This window comes from Cervus canadensis, chromosome 2 (assembly GCF_019320065.1).
Source record: "Cervus canadensis isolate Bull #8, Minnesota chromosome 2, ASM1932006v1, whole genome shotgun sequence".
NCBI classification, from domain to species: Eukaryota; Metazoa; Chordata; class Mammalia; order Artiodactyla; family Cervidae; genus Cervus; species Cervus canadensis.
Window position 1 is genome coordinate 43,347,496 of NC_057387.1, and position 23,042 is coordinate 43,370,537.

The 23,042-nt window shown below is 35.3% G+C and overlaps 1 pseudogene; it reads right to left on the reverse strand.

The window, feature by feature from the left end:
* Positions 1 to 19,832: 19,832 nt before the first annotated feature.
* Positions 19,833 to 20,445, reverse strand: LOC122427611 (annotated as a pseudogene).
* Positions 20,446 to 23,042: the final 2,597 nt, after the last annotated feature.

The window sequence follows — 23,042 nt, forward strand, 5'->3', positions numbered from 1 at the left end:
GGGGCGGTGCCGGAGCCCCACCCCCGGCCGTACCACTCGGCTGCCAGACCTAGCTGCCGGGTGTGGAGCGGGCGGGAGGCCCGGGCCTGGGTCCCCCGGAACTTCCAGACTGGAAGTGTGGCGGGTCTCTCGGGGCCCTATATTTTCTTTTGGATTCTCCGCGAAGGGGTGGAGAATCAGGATGGGAACTGGATTGGCTGCCGTGTGGCACAGAACTGGAACCTTCCTGAAAGTGATGGGGCAGGCAGTGACTGTTCATCGTCCAGGTTCTTTGGGACATCTCTTCAGCGCTGGCCTCCCTGCCTCTGCCGTTAGGACGAGTATCAAACATCGACAAACCCAAGGCACGTTCCCCCTCTCAGGTCTGCAGCGACGGGACTAAAGAAGAGCGAGCCCTTCCCTCCTTCTACTTCCAGTTGTTGTTTGTTTGCTTGCTTCAAATATTAATGGAAGATAAAGCCCTACGGATTTGTCTAGGATAGAAGGGATCCTGGCCAAGAGCATTCCACCACTCACCGACCCCCTCCAGCACACCGGGCATCCTGGGGACAACCGGATGTGTCAGGAGTTGAGATGCCCAAGATGATGCTGGAAAAGATGACCCAGCGGAGAAGGCGCGGGCCAAAGAGGCTCCAGCTCTCAGCTCTTGTGGGCTTAAGACCACGCGGCTCTGCAACTCTCCTTTCCCTCCAGGGAGGCGCCAGGACCCGCCCAGTGGCGGCGCTTCAAAGGTGGAAGGAGCAAATGCTGGGGGCTAGAACTTACCAGGCACCCAGAAGGTTCCACGAGCTCACCAAGAACCTCCTGGGACCCTAAGACCAAGTTTCCGCCCTGCATGGTGGCTGTTGATTGTGCGCGGGCTGCGAAGACTGAATTCCTGAGAAGTCGAAGCTGCGGGGGTGGTGGGTGGGGGTGGGGGGCAGTAAGAAGCCTACAAAGCATCTCCCTCGCAGCGCTTCCAAACCGGCTCTAAGCCGAGCGACGCCCCAGACACCTTTTCCCTTTAGAGGATGGGCCTTTCCTGGGCTCGACGACGGTGCCTGTACCCCGCTGGCTTCTTGCCCAGGAGAGCAGCTTTGAGCCCTAGGGACGTTGAAAACAAAGTGCCCCGAAGGAGGCAGGCACATCCTCACACTTCCCGTGTAGAATCTCGCTTTTCTTCCAGTACTTTGGATTCCTAGTGATGGGTACACTGTGCCACTCCTATACCTGGCCCTGTTCCTACCACGCCGCATCTGATCCCACAGTTACCTTCAGGGTATCAGCACTCACGGCTTTTGAGCTCAGGGAAGGTGGTTTGCAAGGCAAGTGAGTGGGGGCCCTTCTCAAAAGCTCCCAGGGCTGACAAGCCCGTTTTAAGAATGAGTCTAAGTAGAAAAGGAAACACAGATGCTGTCTTTGCACTCGAAATTCTGTCACTAGCAAAAGAATTTTGAACCACTGTTCTTTCCTTCATTGTTTCCCTTTCTCTAGGTAGTCACTATTTGGTGATTAAGGGCTTTTAAAGATTGCGTTTGTTAATGTATTTAACAAAATTCAGCATGTCTGCTGGTTCCCTGGTTTCATCTGGAAATTGGCAAAGTAGGGAGAAGCTACATAATCTAGTAATTTGGTGAGCTTTGAAAAGTTGGGCTCATGCTGTTTGGCTAAATAAGTGTATGAGATTTTAAAGGCAGAAAAGCAACTGAGAACCCAGTGAGTGTTTGCAAGAAATGAAGGATTTAATACTCTGGCATTTGTTGAGAGAATGAAAGAAACTTCTGAAAAATAAGCTATTTCATTTAGTTCTTTACCACTAGTACTTTAGCTTATCATTATGATCGCTTCATAAGTGAATAATAATTTTTAGAGTGGAATAACTTTAAATGCTAGTGTTGAAATCTAGAGGAAACCTCTACTCATCTCATGGCCAGCAAAAGTATTTGGCATTCTTGTTTCGAATGACTTAAATACTTATCTCATTGCTTTCTTTCCTTTGCAGAATTATCTCTTATAAAAGTTTCCATTAGGTGTCAGTCTGACTGAGCTGGTTCCTATTTAAATGTAGAAAACAAAAAACAAAAAAAATGGGTTTTATCATACTCTATCTTTTTAGATAAGGAGGAAAATTCCCAAATTATTAAATTGAAATTACTGTAGTTAATTGTTACTGTTATAAGGCAGCTTTTTTCCCCCTCAGAAAACAGAATTTTAAATTACATCAGAACTAGCTTTTGCCTAGTTCAAAAGTTCTCACTTTTGCCATGTTGGTATCATCCATACACAAGATTAAAGAAGTAGGAAGTGATCGTGTGTTTTTTTCATGCTAGATACAAGTGATTGTAAGTGGTAATGATAGTTGGATTGTTTTCCAATTGATGTCCAAATATTAGAAGGGTATGCATCCTTTTTCTAAAATTTGGTTTGCTTTACAAAGGTGACGGAATTTTTTTTCCTGAGAAAAGCATATGGATACAGCTGTATTTGACAGTAATACTTGAGGCACAATGGAAGAGAAAGGAGAAAACTTGTGAAAATTGCCTTTGTCTGCTATTTTTACCTTAGTTAAGTCTGCCTAAGTAATCAAAATTTTATGAACACAATTTATGGCTTTTAATAGGGAATTTTTGTTTTCTCATTGAAATTTATATGTCTACAAACACTCAAATTTATATTATAATGTGATATTCATTAATAGGTGTAAGAAATATCATCTTGCTTGATGGTTTACTACTGAGTCTCAGGTAAGGAGATTGACAGAAACTGAATTTTACAAAGAATTTTCTGATTTTTTTTTTTTTTTATGAATCACGTTCTGATATTTTTCCCGACTAGAACTGTAGGGAATGACAGTTTTCAGGGTTAAACATCCATTGAGTATCATGAAAACCTCTATATAAATACAAAAAAAAATCTTCTATAGATGATTCTGACCGAGTACATTTTAAAATTAATAATCATGTCCTGGAGCCATTATCTCTCTCCACATCCACTGTTAGCCCTAGAATGACGTGGTTCTTGGTGTCATAGCAGTGCCAGTCTAGAACTAGAATTGTCAATGAATGTCCAGGCAATGAAGTAGCATTTTGATGGGTAGAAAACTCCATAAGTCATATTATCATTGTTTATTAGATTCCACATCAGTACTGGTAAATTTTCAAGTATAGAAATAGACAATTTTTTGTCAGGATGGAGATGATGGGCATATTTGGGAATATTTTGTGCTTTTATGTAGGACAGAGAAGGACTAAGGACACAGAAGACAATATAAGATGATCACGATTATTCACCAACTTTTCAATACTGTACAATGTCAGCTGTCACTGAATCACAGAAATGACAGGATGACGTTCTTGCTCTTAGACAGTAGTGTAATCTGCATGTTACACTTACTATTTGAAAGTAAATTTATTTGATGATAAATATTCTCAATAGAAACAAAACATATTAATGACAGAATACTTAAAGACTTTTATTATTATATTTAGCTATTACATTTAGTTATTGGTAGTTATCCATTCATAAACGTAAATGCTCAGTATGTTTTAAAGGAGTTTTGTAGTACAACTTGTTTTTCAAATGTTTTGGGATTTTTTTCCTCTGGCACCTGTACTTTAAATCATGGTGTAGAATGCTTAAATTTAAATACACAAAACATTTCCTGTGAGTATTTATTATAAGCTTTATATTTGAGAAGACATTACAGTTCACCCAAAAAATGTAAGCCGAAGAGATGTGATGACATTTTAAGTTTCTCGAAATATGTTTAGTACGGTTGAGTTTGCTGAGTACAGCTTGATAGTAGAACCAGTGTGTCCCTAATATTTATATTGTTGTCCTGGATTACAAATCTGTGACTACCTAAATCTTTTGCATTCTGACTCTTGTTATAGTCTGGTTAATAATAAGAGCTAAATAAGACAATGGGATCTCTAAAAATCAATGAAAAATGTTATACTATGTATACAAGTGTAAACAACATTTTCATTTGCTGTGTTTGTGGAAATGCACTTTAAGATAGTAACAATCCACAGTATCTGAAAATTTATACACATGCTACCTATAGCTGGAACTAAAAGTTTAAAAAGCTAAGAATAAACTATGAATTTTAAAATATTGAAATGATTTTAAATAAGTTTTCTTATAGATTTTATTAGCTTCAAAACAATACTGAATCTCAATTAAATTTCAAACTAAAAAAACATTTATATTGCTGTAGTCTATTTACTCATGCTATGTTTCTGGTTAAAATACAGTTTATATCATAGTACACTTGTTTCCCTAGTGACTCAGACAGTAACGAATCTGCCTGCAGAGCAGGAGACATGGGTTCGATCCCTGGGTCAGGAAGATCCCCTGGAGAAGGGAATGGCTACCCACTCTATTATTCTTGCCTGGAGAATTCCTTGGACAGAGGCGCCTGGCAGGCTGTGGTCCATGGGGTTGCAAACAGTCAGACAGGACTGAAGCGCCTTAGCGCAGCGCACAGCACACTTTTTTCCAGCTGACAGTTGTATTACAATAGTAGCATAATTGCATACTTTGAAATTAATGTCTGCTTTTTAAACTTCAAATGTGTTGTCTTAAGAGACACTGTTTCTAAAAAACTCTTTTTGTAACATTGATATAATTTAACTGGAAAACTGATACTTATTGCACCTTAAAGAAATTTATATCCAATACACAAGTAGAAATTGTTTGAAGTCTATTTTTATCTCAGTGAGTAAATGTGGCCAATTTTAAGAATTGCTTCAAAAAGGCACAAGATAAACTATAGTTAGTTATTTAAGATTGTTTCCACATATCTGGCAAATATTCCATTCATTTTTTGGACCTCTAGAAGAATGAATGGATGAGTGAGTGCCATGCCTAATATTCTATCAGAAGCATACATGCAGAAATCTCTTTCATAATAGGAACATGTTAGGGTAAAACAACAAATATTCTAGATAATTTTATGCAAAAATGCTAGGGAATTAAATTTAAGAATGGTTATTTTATGGGTCCAGTTTCATGCACAGTTTGTTTCCATAAACATTTTTTAAAATATGCTTTCACTGTTTACAAAGACAAAGCAAATTAGAATTGAGGCAGTTATATGGAAAAATTCTGAATCACCTGCTTTCCTCAATTATATGATACTTAATGGAAAAGAGTCCATCATATGGTAGAAAAAACTTTTCAGTAAAGGCTAGAAAATCTTATTTTGAGTACAGGTTCTGTTGTGAACTGTGACTAGCCACAGGGTTTGGCTGGCACTCAGCGTCTCATTTAGAACAAGGAGGGCTAGATTTACATTCTCTCAAGGCCTTCCTACCTCTTAGGAATTTCATTTCCAAAATAACCTTTTTGTTTTGGCCTGAATTATACTCTTTATTTTAATGTGTAGATCGTGAGAAAATTGATACCACAACTAAGAAAGCAGTTTTTATAAAATACAGGAATCTTCCAAAGGTATTCACCAATATGTTTTACCTTGATATCAAACAAGAATTGGTCTTTAAGCTTTTACATTTTTAAAACGAGCACATGGAAATATTTTTGTCACTTCTTTACTCTTTGATTTTTATTTTAAGTTTTATTAGGGAAGAAAAGCACCACCAAAATGACTTGCCAATTCATCTTAATGTGTTTTTGTGGGAATGCAGGCATGTGTATGTCTCTGTCTGTATAATATACATGAGGCTCTCAAACCCGGGACACACCTCAGAAATATTTCAACTTAAGAACAAATCACAGACAACTCTTTTCAAAGTCGATGTATATGATAATAATGGGTAAGAAATAAAACACCAGGCCTTTTAAAATGTTTATCCTGTGTGTAAATGTTTATGCTATTAAATTTAATTACAATTTTTAGAGGAATGGGGAAATTACTATTTTTCATTCTGTGAAAAAGAAAAGAACTAATACTTGTCTAGGATATTTAATCCTAAAATAGCATAACAAAGGTATAGCCTTTTAAAATACCTAGTCCAGTGCCTGGCACGTGATAGGTGCTTAAAAATATTTATTAATTTAGTGAAAGAAACTATATTCTTTCAGGACATATTAATGCAGAATTTTACATTTTTCCACAGTTAATGTCATTTTCAAAACTAGCTGTTGAACTGCATGTATTTAAATTTAATTGACTGTTAATGTAAACTCTAATTCTCAAATTTGTTTAATAGTAATTTATTCTGTTTTAAATTGTTTAAATTCAAGCATCGTTGACTTACAACATTGTGTTAATAGTGTTCTTTTATTCTTTGCAAAGATAAAAATTCATTTTCTCTGATTCTCAGATGTAACTCCTAAATAATTAAAAAAATCTATGAGAATATTTAACTTGGTATTCTTTTTAGAACTGCAAGTAACTATTTAATCTAGACTCACTTAGTTCCATGTGAATTTTGATGCAGAAAATGCTAGCTAATATATTTTATTTAATATTAGATCTATAAATACCTAAAAATTCTTAAAAATTTAAACAAATAATATATGGAAACTCACTTTATTCAATATAATAATTATTGTGATAGTTTTTTTTTTTAAGGTCAGGATCTGTGTAATGTATTTTTTTCATTATTTACTAGCAAAGAAAATGTAGATCACAGGCAAACTTAATTTATACTTTTATTTGAAAGGTGTGACTCTCCTGGATGTTCCATGTATAATAAATATAAAATCACAAAAGGATACACCCATCCTCTTAAAATTAAAATAATATGACTTGTCAGCTATTGTTTTAACTAGATAACTTACGTAATGTTTCATTCAGAGTTTAATGATGGGTATGACACATCATGTCCATTTAAAACTTTCTGAGAATAGGTTCAATAAAAGTTCTATAAAGCTTTCAAAAGCAATGATTTCTGGTGATAGGAGTGTGAAGTTCAGAAGCCATATATTTTACACTTTAATTAAAATTTCTCATATTCCTCTTTTGCTTGATGTGGTTGTCCAAAGTAGCTCTGCAATTATTTAATATTGTATATTAGAACAGAGTCAAAATATGAGGATTCTTGACCCCAAACAAACAGGTTTTTGCTAGTTGTGGCTGCTACATTAAGAATCTATGTTGATGTTAAATTTTTTAGACAGTATAACATTTAGATCCAGTGATTTGTGCAGATGGCAATTGAATTTGACAAGAGACAAGGGACAGTGAGAGCAAGTAACCATATTAAGAATGTGGACTGTGGAGAAGATTGTGCCGTTCTGGGTGATGTGTTAAAGAAACAATAATAAACTTATTTGTGGCTGTTTTATTGGCAGATCTAATAGCTAGTACCAATACACATTGAACAAATACCAATTTTTAAGAAACTTTACAAGAAATCTTTTTTATATAGTGTCCTTTTCCCAATATATGAGAAGTTGACAATATTGATTTTATGTAGTATACTATATTACAGGATTTCTTTCCTAGTACTCAAAAGTTCTTGTTTTTATTTCAATAGAAAATCATGCTCTAGTTTGGAACTGGTATAGAATCAATTAAAATAGAAATAGTGTCTGAGTAGAATGGTCCTAACTTATAGGTAGAAAACTGAGAAAGGCATGAAATCTGGATGTTTCAGAGGTCAAAAGAAAGAGCATCAATCTGAAAAGACAGACTTGTGGATAATTAAGCCTAAGGGGAACATGGCTTTAAAATGCCTTTTTAATCCATTTTTCTATTGGAAAAGACATATTATATTTGAATTCCTGCTTTAGAAATAAAGTTACCTAAGGGGATTTGTTTAAGAATGTATTAGCAGTGTTGTCAGTATAAAATACAGACACTGGTATCTAAGAGTCTGGCTTTTCCTCTTTACTGCAGTTTAGATATTAGGGAGGAGGACTGTTTGTTAATTAATGATGGTAAAGTTATAGAAGATTGACACACCTGTTATTATCTGGCTTGGCTCCTAGTGTCCAAAGATGTTCCCATGTGATCACTGGTTTTCTCTTGATGTAATTATTTACCAGTCCATATCCACACAGAATGCAAAATTTTATGAGTCTTGAATAAGCTTACAGTAAATTCTTATGATATATAGATGTCATGATAATCTTCTATTTCAGATCCAGTTATTTGTTGTATGGTCATAATTCCCAATTTTATACATGAAATCCTTACAACACAGAGAATCTAAGTAAATTCCCCATAGACACCCAGATAATATTTAGAACCCATTTTCTAAGTCCTCAGGATATTTTCTTTCTAATACATCCACTAAAACTTCAGTATTTCAATTTTTCTTATAATTTTACTCTTCCTGGTATCTGACAGTGCTTATATTATTCTTATCAGATGAATTCAATGATTCATCTGATTTAAACTTTTTCAAGCTCAAATACTGTAAATATAGACATGAATGTGCAAATTGATTCTAAAGGTCTGTAGTGTACTTATACATATGTTTTTCTAAGAAATTAGGAAGGTTTTATAGGCCAAATGTTAATGCAGAGACAAACATAAATCATAATTAAAGGAATAGCTTGAGCTTTTACCCAAGTTGCAGTGTTTCAGTAAAACAAGGAAAAATTTAATCTCAATTAAGTCAGGTCAATTTAATAAGCTCCCAGATGAAAATATTGGCTAAAAGATTGGAATGACAAATATTTGTCACATAGTACATTCAATGGAAAATTTTAAATAAGATTAGTAAATATTACTGAGTGAGTGATTTTCACACACCAAAGAACAGAAATCAAATCACATCTTTAATATATTTAATGCAAATTAGAATTGTATTTACTTTATTTCAGCTTTTAAGTATTCAAAGCTATCTTGAATAAAGAAAGACAGAATGACTCTTGGATTAGAATAGAGTCAGAATAAGTCTCGAGTTTACTAAACCCTTGTCCACTGCTGTTATGCTTTTTATGAAAATTGCATGTAATACTAGCCATTTAAGGCCCCGAGAGGGTGATTTCTCACTGTGTAGTCACCCAGCTTATCAATCAAGAAAATATACTTCTTACACTTGAAGGATGACTGCTCCCAAATCAGACCTCACACACAGCACTGAGAGTTCACTTGAAAAATGGTATAAGTAACTATTACGGTCTTAAAATTTACCAAGGTAGAAACATATCTGTTGACCATTATGTCCTCATCAAAAGGTTTTCCTTTTTTGTTAACCATAAACAGTAACTGTAAATAAATGTGCTCATTATTTTCCTCAATTTTTAAAAACAAAATGTAGAAATAACTCTAAGAAAAATAGAGTTGAAACATGGAGGAAAGGAAGTTAAAGAGGGAGAGTGGAAGGAAGGAGGAGAGGGAGGGAGGAGAGGGAGGAGGAGAAAGACAGAAAAAGAGAGAGATTTTCTTCTGATCTATTTTGGTATGTAATTCAAGGTAATAAATAGAGTGGCAAAATTGACTCTGAGAAACCACACCTAAAATAATCAGCATTTTGTCCAAGGAAAGATGTTTTATGGATTCACATAATTTGGTCAAGAACAGAAGGCTTTAAAATTTGTAAAGGATAGATTTTAATCCTCAAAGCAGCTAATTAAGCTTCCTCTGTACAACATACAGTTTTAAGTTAACAGTAATTAATATAGCCAGCTTGGAACCTCAGGAAGCTAAAGCCAGCAAGTGCTTTTTGGTTCACTCGAGAGGATGCGGTTTGATTGCTGGCGCCAGTAAACAGGTTGGGAATTGTCAACATTGTAATTAGCAGCAAGTTTCTGGATTCTCAGCCTGCCAGACTAGTGGGCTGATGCTTGGAGCAGTTGCCCCAGGGGGGAGAGGGAAAAACAAAGGAAGTGAATTTGAGCAACCTTGCAGTGTTCTGCCAGCATATGCCACTGGACCAATGTTTTTCTTGGCAAAGGTCTATTTTAAGACATCTAGCAGTGGTTTCCACAAAATATGAAACTCACCATAGCAACCAAAATGGCAAGTATCTCTAGGAACATTTCCTTGATTGGATATCAGGTCAAAATTGTTTTCAGAGCTACATTGCCTTATGCGCAGTATAGGCTGTGCTCTGCACAATGTGGTTATTAGCAGTATGATTAAAAGGGTTAAAATCTGTTTTGGCAGCAATCCTATAATACTCTGATGTAAAGCAGTCAAAGAATGAAGGTATGCAAACCTTATTAACCCTTCGAGTAGTACAAACAGAAGGAAATGTCAACCTTAATACCACCAAGAACTCAATCTTCAGTACGTAAATGATCATTTAAATATAGTTTTCTTAGTTCATAGCCACAGGGTTGTTGTGGAGAAAGGTTGTCAGAGATTTAAATATCCAAACAGGGTCTGTTTGCAGGGGCTCTGAGACTAAAAGCTACATTAATAAAATGTATGGGTAATTTATAACCCAAATGAACAAAGATTAGACTAGCTTTTAGAACCTACTTGATAAAAGTTTGTGTGTGTGCATGTGTGTGTGTGTGTAAAATTTCACTAATCATACAGCAGAATAGGATTTGAAAAGTGAAAGTGAAAGTCACTCAGTTGTGTCCGACTCTTTGCGACACCATGGACTATACAGTCCATGGAATTCTCCAGGCCAGAATACTGGAGTGGGTAGCCATTCCCTTCTGCAGGGAATCTTCCCAACCCAGGGATTGAACCCAGGTCTCCCACATTGGAGGCAGATTCTTTACCTGCTGAGCCACCAGGGAAGCCCGTACAAGTAACATACATACCCTAAGTAGCTACAGAATAAGTAATAAATCTATCTATCTATCTAACTGTAACAAAAGCATAATAACAAACACTTTTTCTTTAAAGCAGCTCTGCAGTGTATTAATTTTACCTTCCAGTTGAAAATGGCCAAGGTTGCTGAGCGTTGCTAAAATACGCTTTTTAATTCCCCCCCCCCCCAAAATGCTTGGAATCATATCAGGGATATTTTTACTGTCACTTTCTACCCTTGGCAAAATAGGAGGAGGCTTCAGAGAGATAAACAGGATCTAGAGAAACAACAAAATAGCTTTCTATACTATAAAAAAAAAAAGTTTCAAATGGATCAATGTGCTATATTAAGCAATTGGCATGTGGCAGTTTCTGCAGGTGGATTATCAAAAGGGCCCAAGAAATGGCTGTGTCTATCTGGCACCCAGGTGTCTGGTGTTACATTTAACAGATCTTTTGTGGAGAGAAGGATTACTCATATTTGTTGGAGAGAGTACAATTCTCTAATCCTCCACGACAGAATCCATATTGGAGTCAACCAGCAACGCAGTTCTTAGCCACTTTCCTCTAGACTCACAGAAAGTTTTCACAATTATTTTTTATTTTGAGTGGAATTAGATGCCTACAGGTGGCCCCATCATATACCTCCAGGCAGAGAACCTGCTATGAATTTTTAAGTCACTTTAACTTAGCAGTGTGTTGTCTTACAGCAGCAGTTCGTTCAGTTTGTGAGGAAAGGGAGAAAGAAGCAGAGAGTCTTTCGTGTTAAGCAACATCACAGTTCTTTCCCACCTTCGAAGGTGGTGGAGGGTGTTTCCCAGAAGCAGCTGCTGGCACAGGCGTGTGCGTGGGGGCCCGGTCTCCTCAGAGAGTCAGAGCGAGTGTCGCAGCCAGCCACCTCGGTACTGTGTCGGGGACTGGTGTGTTGGCAGTTTTAAAAAATAGAAGCAGAGCAGTAGGACTTTTCCTTTTATTTCTTTTTTTCTTTCTTCCTTTAAAGAGAAAAAAAGCCTTGAAATGACCTCTGTTATGAAAGTGTTTTGTCTTCAGTGGCTTCTCATAATGTGTTAGAAAAAATTAGCTCAACCTTATTCAGGCATTTGGGTTTATCAGATGTTATTGCAATTTCTCCCCTACCACCCATCCTATACACTATAATTGTTTTTCCTGGGCTTTTTGGTTACTAGTCAGTGAGAGGAGGACAGAACTCTTTCCTAACTCTTCAGTCATTGGCTTTCATGCTCATCTTTTCTTCGTAATGATGTCATTGTCGTTCAGTGTATGCAGTTAAATCCCCTTGCATATGTTGGGGTACAATTCTCAGAACTGATTAAAAAAAAAGATAATATCTGTGTTACAATAATTACACTTTAAAAGCAGAAATTATATTAACATTTCAGGGGATATATACAGGTCTATTTAAGCCTCAGAAGTCCTAGTTCTAGGTTATAAAACTTTTTCACAGTCACAAAATCTGGTTTCCACCATTCTAGTCTCATTAAACTGTAGCTTATACTACAAGCAGGCTTCCCAGGTGGCACAATGGTGAAGAATCCACTTGCCAATGCAGGAGATGCAAGGGTTTGATCCCTGGGTAAGAAGTTTCCGAGGAGTAGGAAATGGCAGCCTGCTCCAGTACTCTTGCCTGGAAAATCACATGGACAGAGGAACCTGGTAGTCCAGAGGGCTGCAAAGAGTCAGACACAATTGAGCACATGCACACAGGTACTACAGGTAACAATGATAATATGTTTATTTTGGATATATTTATTTTGCTTGTACAGGGTCATAGATACAGTGTTAAAATGAGAACTTTTTAAATGTAAAAACAGGCTTTATTATAATGCTGATAGCATAGACATGGGCAAAATTAGTAACTGAAAGCTAATTTGACATTTATTAAGTCATCTACCTTAATGCAAGGATATTTAAACCATCCCAAGATTCATTTTACAACTTCTGACAAACACGGTGAGATGAAGCAGCTTGTATAGTTAAAAGAGTAGGATGCCTGTCCAAATAAATTGGTAAATAATCTATCGTGCATGTACTCTTCATGCGGAATGTATTTAGGTCTATCAGCATTTATTAAGCATCTACTATTACCTGGCATTCTCCTAAATGTTGAAGTTACATTGTCCTTAAATCAATCATTCCTTATGGAACATCTCACAGTTCAGGGTCTTATGGTCTCTGTGGGGATTCAAAAGGAAGTAAAGTAAAATCTTACTTTCAAGAAGTTGAAAGATTGTGGTTGATATAATGAATATTACATTGTGCAAAAGTGAATGTTGCAACAAGTCATTACCATTGTATCTATTCACCAGAAGACACTTACCCATCACAGATATTAATACAATAATCCTTTCTAAAAGGATTTTATTCCCTTAGCTTATAGATTACTTTTTAGAACCAAAGAGACCAAGGAAGCACCTGATAAGAAAAAAATTAAGTACATATTTTTTAACCTCAAAGCAATAGTTAACTTTATTACCATTTCTAAGTTACGATAACACCATTTATAACTACATAATTATATTGTCCTAGGAAAAATTATTAGCATATCTATGGTCATCAGAAAATTTATTTTAGTAACTATTAAAGTGATATTGAATACAAGCAATTCCCAAATCCATTAATAATCTTAAGCTTCACAGTCAATAAATGTCTTTTGAGACTGTGATGATAGGCTTTCTCAAAGAAGGTGCTAAAAGTACTCTGCTGCATTCAGATCAGTGGTTCTCAAAATGTGGTCTCTTGGTAGGTAATCTCAGCATCACTTGGGAACTTGTTAGAAGCACAGATTCCCAGATGGCATCACAGGCCCACTGAATCCAAAAATCTGGAGGTGAGGGCATGCTAGTCTCTGTTTCAGAAAGCATGATTCTGATGCCTGCTAGAGCTTGAGAACTACTGCTTCCTATTCCTTAAAAATAATTCACAATTAAAGTCAGGTTCTATGCAACACTGACTCAAATAATTTAAGCTGTGTTGTAGATTTATAGTAATGCTTTATTATTAATTACTGATTATAGCAGATATTCAAATTCAAAATGCAGACTTCACCCCACTGGAAAATTCTGTAACATTTGGGAAATATTTTAGGTTCCCAAATATTCCACTTTATTTGGAGATCTATTTATATGGAGCATACATAGTACTCTTATTAGTACTATATAATTCTCTTAATAGTATTCTTATTGCTAATAGATTTATAATTATGATAATACATATTGAATTGAGTTTCTCCAAAATTTAAACCTTTCTTTTGATATAAGTTATTAGCATTGTAGTAGTTCCAGTAGCTGCCTAAATTTTCCTCTGGTATTAAATTGTGTCCCAGGCCAGAAGCAAGGAGAATCAGCTTCATTTTGTAAAAGACATAAAGCACTGAATAAGAACTTTAAATGCTGTTTGTGTGTGTTACTGTCCTGTGGATCATTGCTATCATTTTCTCATTCACCAATGACACAAAGAATTTTTAAATTTTCATGTAAGTGAATTGCCTGATCAAATTCTTCGAGCATTCACAAAACGTTCCAGTAAGTAATAAAATAGTATAAAATAAATTTCCTAAATATATTTATTATAACTGCATTTGTTTACAAATTGACTTGAATATAGATTATTATATATTAGTAAAAAGAATGCTACTGATTAAACAATTAGATTGTATTAGTTCTCGTTATGTCAGTTGGAGACGTTCATAAAACTACAATATGTTTTTAGCTTGTCAGACCACAGCTTTTTATTCAAGCTTTCATGGAAATACTAGAAATTTAAAGGCTAAAATAATTCAGCTCTAAAGTGCAAGGAATTTTTTCTGTTTATACTTTAAATTCAAATTAAAAGGACAACGATTAAACTGTATCACTCTGGATTGTAAGACGTGGAATAGCTCTTTGATACATAAAAGCCGGCTTTTGCATTTAACACAAAAAATTAATTTCAAACCACCTTTGGGTTAATATTAACTGATTGGCAATAAAACTTGAATTTTTCTCAGTTTAACATCTTCATTCTATTAATAAGACACTGTACTGGCTTATGACAAAGTATAAACTTAGTCATATACATTATAGGATACCAGAATGTATGATGAAGAACTGATGATAATATTTCTTAGTAAAAATACAACCATTACTAATATAAAAAGAGAGAAGGTGATAGTTCAAATATCAAAAAAATCACCTAGTGGAGAATATGTATAAAATAGTATTTTACTTTATAATTTTAATGCAATAATGTGTTCTGTAGTATCCTGTTTTCTCAAAATAATTTTTACAATTGTTCCATTACTTGGTAAAATAATAGAACTTTCTGTCTCTAAAAATACATTCTGACTATATGCGAAAGACTACAAATTCATTTTAGAATATGATAATATTTCTTTTTCACAGTAGAGAAGAGAAACTATGTCCAGACTTACACACTGTAGTTAAGAGTGGTGGAACAATTTATGCACACCCAGTTTAAATAGAATGATTGACGAGATATGTTCAAAATCCAAGTTATTCTTATGGAGGAAAAAAATCCATTATTTTGACAGTTAACGTTTTAAGATAAAGCACTTCAGACTAACTAGAAAGGAAAATGAAATCATTTTAGTGAGTCTGAAGTTTGATGGATTTAGTTATTAAATTAAATAGACACTAATTTAAAGGTTAGTACTTCAGTCCTCAAAGAAGTTTTACTGTAAAAAGGATGCAGCATAAGTACCAAGTAGCCTATAGGTAGGCAGAAATGATACTGACAATACAGAAATGTCAAAAACAGTTTATTTTTCTCTTGTATTTTTATTAAATGTTTCAGTTTATTGTTGGTTCTAGTTCTTAAGTTATGGGGTGTATTAATAGGTATTCAATTATTACATTGTTGATGTTTCACTCATTCATTTTTCAGGTAGCAAATCTAAATATTTTAAAGGAAAAATAAGTTTGAAAATTTTGTTAAAATTATAAAGCCCATTACAATATTTCTCAAATGAGTATACAGATTTATTTTTTAGCCTACACCTCATATGATTTATTGTGGGCCTACGCTGCTGGTAATCTTACAACTGTAGATTTATTCTTAGTATAAATTAACACATTGATAGCTGGAAACTAGTGGTTTAACATCTCTATTCTAAAATGCTTGAATCCTTCTGCAAAACTGACTTAGTCACATCTCTTGACCATTTCATTGCAAACTGCTCTCTGATGCTGCTTAGAAAGTTTTTCAATATGCTTACAAAAGTATGTCTCTGCAGAAAAATTTAAACAATTATCTACCTGAAAATGTTTAGCTTTTGAACTCTAATTTTTAAATAACGTATGTTTTAAAGTTTGCAGTAAGTAAAATTTCACATTTATGAAAAACAGAGTATTTAATATGTTATTCAAAAGTGAATGATGAATTCCATTAAGAACTATTACTAAGATTTTTATTTATAAGAGGAAACTATTGCAATTAAAATTATGTGGTAACTATACACTTATAAAGTAATTATTAAGACTGTCTTAAAAATAATTTTAATTTTTAGACACTGATTTCTAGCATAAGAGTTCACAGTCTTTCTGACATGAATTATGTTTTTCTCCTAAAATACTCAAATGTTTATGTAACAACGATTTTCTTTTAAAGAAGATAATGTGATGTTTTTAGTCATACAGGAAAATATACTAAGGAAATAAAAATGAAAGTACACTTTGGACATGTATTAAGTCCATGTATTAAAAGTAACATATTAAAATAAGAACTATTAGGTGTAACATGTGTATTAAATCAAATTATTTCTATTACCCATGCTTTCTGTTCTTTCTTTTTGATATATATTGATTTTAATGCCATAACTGGATCACTCACAAGAAGCCAACCAGATCACAATTTTAGCTTTTCCCTCAAATTCCTTGAAGATAGAGTCCAAGAATGACTTACTGCAACATGGTCTATTTTCTTGGATCAAAATGAATTGTTGTGCATTATAAACCATACTCCTTGATGTTTTTGTAATGATTCATGAAACTACAAGGCTGACATTTTAGTGCAAAGATTGCCACAGAATGCTAATAAAGCAGGAAAACTAATTGCAAAGTACTTCTAGATGATGATAAAGCAAAGTATTCAAATAATTTAAATTCTTTTCTATCACTATATATAATGCTTCTTAAAAATCTATAAATACAAGCCAAAATATTTTGGTGGCTAAATTAATAAGAATTATTTCTAATCAAAGCTAGGCCATTATAAAAGACCATCACATGATAAACTTGCTTTTACATCTCTTTGAAAAACAAAACCACTTACAAAATGTCCAGTCTTTAATATGATTCAGTATCTTAGTCTAATGTAGGAACAATTGTAATATATAAAGTTATCATTTATATCCTTTTAAAATTGTGCTTTATTTTTCTTAAAAAACTTTATATCAAATATGAAATTATGTTCTGATTTATTCATTTTTACCCTAATTAATCTTAGTTTCTTAGTCTTTAAAAAAAATCCTATAATCTCACAGATATGTCATATTCATTAGTTAAATTTATTTAGATAATTTAAAAATGTAAAATAATATTTTAATAATCCTGCCTTGTTAGTCATATTCATTTATTTGAAAAAACTAGGCTATTGTGTTGAGGAAGACACTACTTATTTTCAATCAAGAGATAAAAATCAAATTTGACTTAAAAGATTCTGAAATGATTTCCCCAAATGATATTTGGAGAATGGTGATTACTGTTTTCATTTTTCTCTCTTTAACTTTACATGTTGTTTATCAGCAGAAAGAGCACTTAACGGTAAAAATATGTTTACAAAAATTTGTTTTAAAAGAATTAGCTTCATGCAATTTCTCTCTGCTTTTTAGTAGTTTGGATATTTATATGGGTTTGGTGTTTTACATTTATTATACTACAAAATTACACTGATTTAAGAAATAAAGTTTATATTCAGGAAAGGCATTTCCTTTATTTTATTTTCATTTTGCAATATACATTATTTCCTTTCTGTGGTAGATCCATATGGCTACAGAAATTAATTGTTTTGAAAAAAATTAAATTCTAATGTTTTAAGTTCCTTTAGTAGTATATTTTAATAACTATGAATAATTAAATGTTATACATACATATCTATATATTTAATTTACATTAATTTTTGAAGATTACTGTGTTTCCAATTTGCTGTACTATATTATTTTATTTTCCCCTAAGATATCTAGTTTTAATCAGAAAAGTGATTTGTCATTGTGAATTTCTTGATATAGCAAATTTAAAATTTAAACTACAAATAGAGGTAGATGGAAATACATCTACTTCATGTTTAATGTGGTCTTAATTTCTGTGAATTTCATGCTTTCTTATCCCCGTCATCTCTTTCTGTAAGGGACCACTTTGTCACATGCTTTAGCTGAAGGAGAACGAAAAACTCTAATAGAAGGCCCACCATCAGCATAAAGTGAGGCATTTTGAGCTCTGTGGTGCAAAATGAAAGTATAATATTCATTGCAAAGAAGACTTAGAGTTCTATTATCCTGTCATTTATACTTAAAGGCACTTCGATTGCTAGAATACGTTAAACAAAGGAAGTTTGGAATGGAAGTCTCTTTTAAAATTTTGTAGAATTGGAATCCTGAGGCTTGAAGACCACTGAATACTTTCAGCTATGCTCCAAACAACATGGACAAGATGTTCCAGACATGATGTAACAAGCTATAAGTGTCAAAATATGTGAGCATAAAATAGGGAGCTGATTTTGTGATTTCGCTTATATCACAGCCACTGAGGGAATGGGTTAGTACGCTGCAACTTACTCCCCAGTTCTGGAGAACTATGCAGTTCTGCTTCTGGCCTTGAAATTGGGATTTCCTGCTGAAGTGAAAACTAGGTTTATGTTGTGCTGAAGGGTCAGGAACAAACTAGGTTGTAATTATGGAAGCAGTATCTCTGGGCTCAGTCCTAAATCCTCTAATAATCCTGGGCATTGATCTGATTGATAACGGGAACCTCACAGGGTGGAATACCTCCCCTCCAGCCTCAGTCCTGATGGGTTCTGGGTACATGTACAGGATGAAAGACTCTGTCTTTGAATTAATTATCATTAATTCTTGTTTTCGGTGTTTAGAGCTGAAAGAGACTTAAATGGTCATTTTGTACAATCACTCATTTTAAAGATGAGAAAGTGAGCTTTGGAGAAATTACAACTTCCAGTTTTAATACTGTGTTCTCCAAGAAAAGTCCTGCTGATAGTAACAACTCCAAAGTCATGGGTCAAGTCTAATCAACACGTGTGTGGTTTAACCTGGGCTCTGACCCCTGGTGGCCTAGATGTTAAAGTGCCTGCCCGCAATGCTGGAGACCTGTGTCTGATCTCTGGGTTGGGAATATCCCCTGGAGAAGGGAAATGGCTACCCACTCCAGGATTTTTGCCTGGAGAATTCCATGGACAGGGAAGCCTGGCATGCTACAGTCTATGGGGTCAAACCTGCCTCTCTCTCTCTCTCTCTCTCTCTCTCTATATATATATATATATATATAAATGTATATATATTTTTAGTATCAGGAATTTAATCAGAAACCTGAAATGGAACCAACTGACTCACAGTGAAATAAATACAAAGTAAAGCAATGATTTCGGCTTGAGCTGTCTGGTTCAGTGGTCTGCCGGAATGTCACAAACAAGCTAAGACACTGCAAACAATGGTTTTCTGGCTGTGACCACTGGCTGTTACTTCTAACATAGCAGAATCACCTTAGGGGAATGGAAGAAGTGAGCACCACGTTCTCCCTCATCCTGTGAGTCTCCTGCCCCTGCGCTGGATGTAGCAGCGACCATCCACCAGTCAGGCCCGGGAGGGTAGGCCATCAGAGAGGAACCAGTCACTGTGTTCAGTTACAGCCGGACTGGCCCCCGCAGCAGTTCCTGTGGCTCTAGCCTGGTCTCCTGTGCAGGAATCTGGCCGTGGCAGCTGGAGAGGGTCACAGGACCTTCTGCTGAATGAAGCTGGGTGAATGAATGGGTGGGCTGCCGGGGTCACTTGCAAAGGAGCCAAGAGTGATAAGGAAACAACTCAATTCAGGCACATGCTTTCAATACCTAACTTCCAAACTTGCCTGTGGCATGGGGGGTGCCATCTCCCATGGGAGAGAAGAGGGTGGGAGGCCTTATTCTTAATCCTGAGTCTTTCTAGGAGCCAGGGCTTCAGAGCACAGGCTCCTGGTTCCTTCTCTCAGCCACTCTTTCTCCGCTCTCACTCCTTGTGCTGTGTTTTCTTCTTTTTCTTCTTCTCTGGGGCCTTGCTGTCCTTTGACATGTGCCTTGCCCTCTTGCCTGTGTCGTTCTCAGAGTCTGAGCTGTCAGAGTCAGATGACTTCCTGTCTCTATGTTTCTTTTACTTCTTTCTTTTTCTAGAAGAATTTCTCGAGGGGTCAGGCTTTTCAAACTCTGCTGATTTTGCCTCTTCCTTCTCCTCTTCCTCATTGGGTATCAGAGAGTACTTGGTCCCACCTGGTTGCATGACACAATCCTTTGCAAAGTGGCCTTTACGGCCACACGTCTTGCAGGTAGTTCAGGACGGACTCGAGGGTGACTCCAGTGTAATCCTGGAAGGACTGCTTCCGCCTCTCTTCTTGCTCGATGATAACCTTGTTGGGATCAAGGTCCTTCCCGGTCCCTTGGTTGACAACCTTCAGGGAGAGGGATACTTTAATCCTATCATTTTTCATCTTTTGGCCAATAAGCTTCACCCACACTTTGTCTCCAATATCTACTATCTCAGATGGCTTAACCACGCGACAGGGTAAGTCTAGTTCGATGGACTAGACCTTGCTTCCGACAGCCTGGGCTTTTGATAAAGGCTCCATAGTCTGTGACCACAGCAGCCTCTCCTTGGAAAAAGTAAAGAGAGCAGGCAAGTTCTCCACAGTCTTGGGTCTTCCTGAATTGATCCTTCATGTTCCTCCATTTCTCTCCTGCTAAAGTTAATTGAAGTGTTTCAGTGTCAGCCTCTGGTTTCCCCTCGCAGCATTGCGCAAAACACCAAAACCCAGTCAGGCAAACCTGCCAATATATCTATGATCATCTCTATTATTGTTATAAAAATTTGCTTCCTCACATAGTTTATCCTAATTGTTCCTTTCTTTATTCAATCACTGGGTACTTTTCTGAAACTTATTTAGCTATTTATAGCTAGATTCTCCAGAACTAGCTAGCTAAATTCTCCAGAACTGGGGAAACTTATAAGCTATTTCTATGCCTTTATTTGAAGTGAAAATACTGTTTCAAACATATCGTGACAAATGAACATGGGATTCTTTTCTCTTTATGAAACATAGAGACTAGAAAGACAGTCAGTGTTTGGTTATTACTCTTAATATTTACATTAACATTAAAAATAGCTGATTTTCACATTCAGCACATCTTCTCATTGGCATTCCCATGATGGAACATCCCCTCCTTTTCTGTGTAAATCTGATTAAGGGGCTGTCCCTGCTGTCAAAACTTCCATTCCATTTCAACAACAATCCTATTTACACAAGGACCTCAAGGTTGAACATTGAAAGTACCTAACCATTACTGAATATTGAATCATTTCTCTCCACATAAAATTGCAAATATGGTCTGAGAGCCAATTTCCCGATTACCTTGGTTGAGTAGGACTAATTACTTCTAAACTGGGTGCAACCACGGTCTGCCAAAGCAATGCTGGATTCTTCCAATATCAGGAGAGCTCTGCCCACCCAGTGATTGTCTCATACTGAATGCTCTAAGATTACTCATGCTTATAGTAATGATTCACTTTTAAAATAATGCTAATTGCAAGCAATCATAATAGTACAATTTATTTGAATGCCTACCACATGGCAGGCATCACATAAAGTATCTATTATCTCATTTCATTTACTTCTGAAAATGTGGCAGGTATTATTATTGACACTTTATAAACAGGAAAGTTGAGTTTCATAGGGATTGTCACATACCCAAAGCCACAGAGCTAATAACTTCAAGAGCCTAAGGCTATTTTATATTGATGCTTCACTACCATTTCCATGTTATCTTAAAACAACCAGTGAAGATAAATGATGCCTGAGAAGGGCATCAATTTGGAAATTAGTAGAACTGAGCTCTGTTCCTGCTTCAGCCACTAGCTGAAAGGTGACCTTAAACCAGCACTTTGCTTCTCATTTCCTTCATCTGTAGAATTAAGTGATAGAACTAGCTTTAGCCTTCTGTGATTTTAAGTAATCTCAGAGAAATTTTTGTTTGTTTGTTTGTTTGTTTTGAGAAAGAAAATTGAAAAAAAAAATCATTCACAATAGTAGTGCCATTGAACAATATTTCTCTGGTAATTCCAGTTTCTCATCTGATTTCATGGTTTCAATCACAGAACAGTCCTTTTCATATAAAAAGTCCATGTTCTGACCAGATGAGTGAAGCACAGAGAAAGACATGGAATTGACTTATCATGGGTTAGACTCTTACAAAGTTTGAATTTAGCTTCATGCACTTATTATGCAGCATGTATAAAAAACTGAATGGATGATGTGAAGCAAGGTGGGAATTTAACACAAGCATAAAGGATATTTACAGTATGTGTGATGAAGCATAAAAATACATTTATCTCCCTCCAAAAGCAAAATGTTGGATATATTCATGTGAAACACCTTAGGTTATATCAAGAACACTATACTTAAATACATTTACATACTATTTAAGTACATATATTGACTTAATCATAGCACCTCTAGGGATTCATGATAAGTTACAGAAATTGTTTTTCAAAGATAAGTGAATAAAAATTAACTATAGCACATCAGCAATTTCAGACACATATACATACCACTTTGAAAATCTGTGCTCTTGAAATGTTAACAGTTCCTTAAGTATTTCTCACAATGATGCATCCATATCACACATACAATTACCTAAACATATTGTATTTTTCTGAGAACATCAAACATCATTATGTCCCATGTCAATTTTGTAATATTTTGAAAGAACAAAATATGGTATAGTTAGCTGACATATTTTCCTTCGTTGAAATATTCTTTTGTATGTAAACTCTTTACAGATTTTTCTCACCACTTTATCCTTTTCTGAAGTTGATAAAAATGTAAATGATGGCAAAGTGAAAAGAATTATCATTTCTTTCAGCAGTTATTAATCTGTGCCCTCATATTGGTATTGTGTAAATAATTGTTCCACAGAGTTTGTAAGCACTGAGAACAACTTTTTGGAATATATGATTTTCACACACACAAAAATATGTCACTTTAAGCTATTTTAGGTTAGTAGACATTTTCACCAAACAAAAAGTGTAGTTAAGTTGGTTTCACTCATCTATTAATTTAACATGTATTAATTTGAACTCCTACTATGTGTCAGGCACTGGTGCTAGGGTTTTTTTTTTTTTTTTTTTTTTTTGCCTAAAAAATACAAAAGTTGTTGCTTACCAAATCTC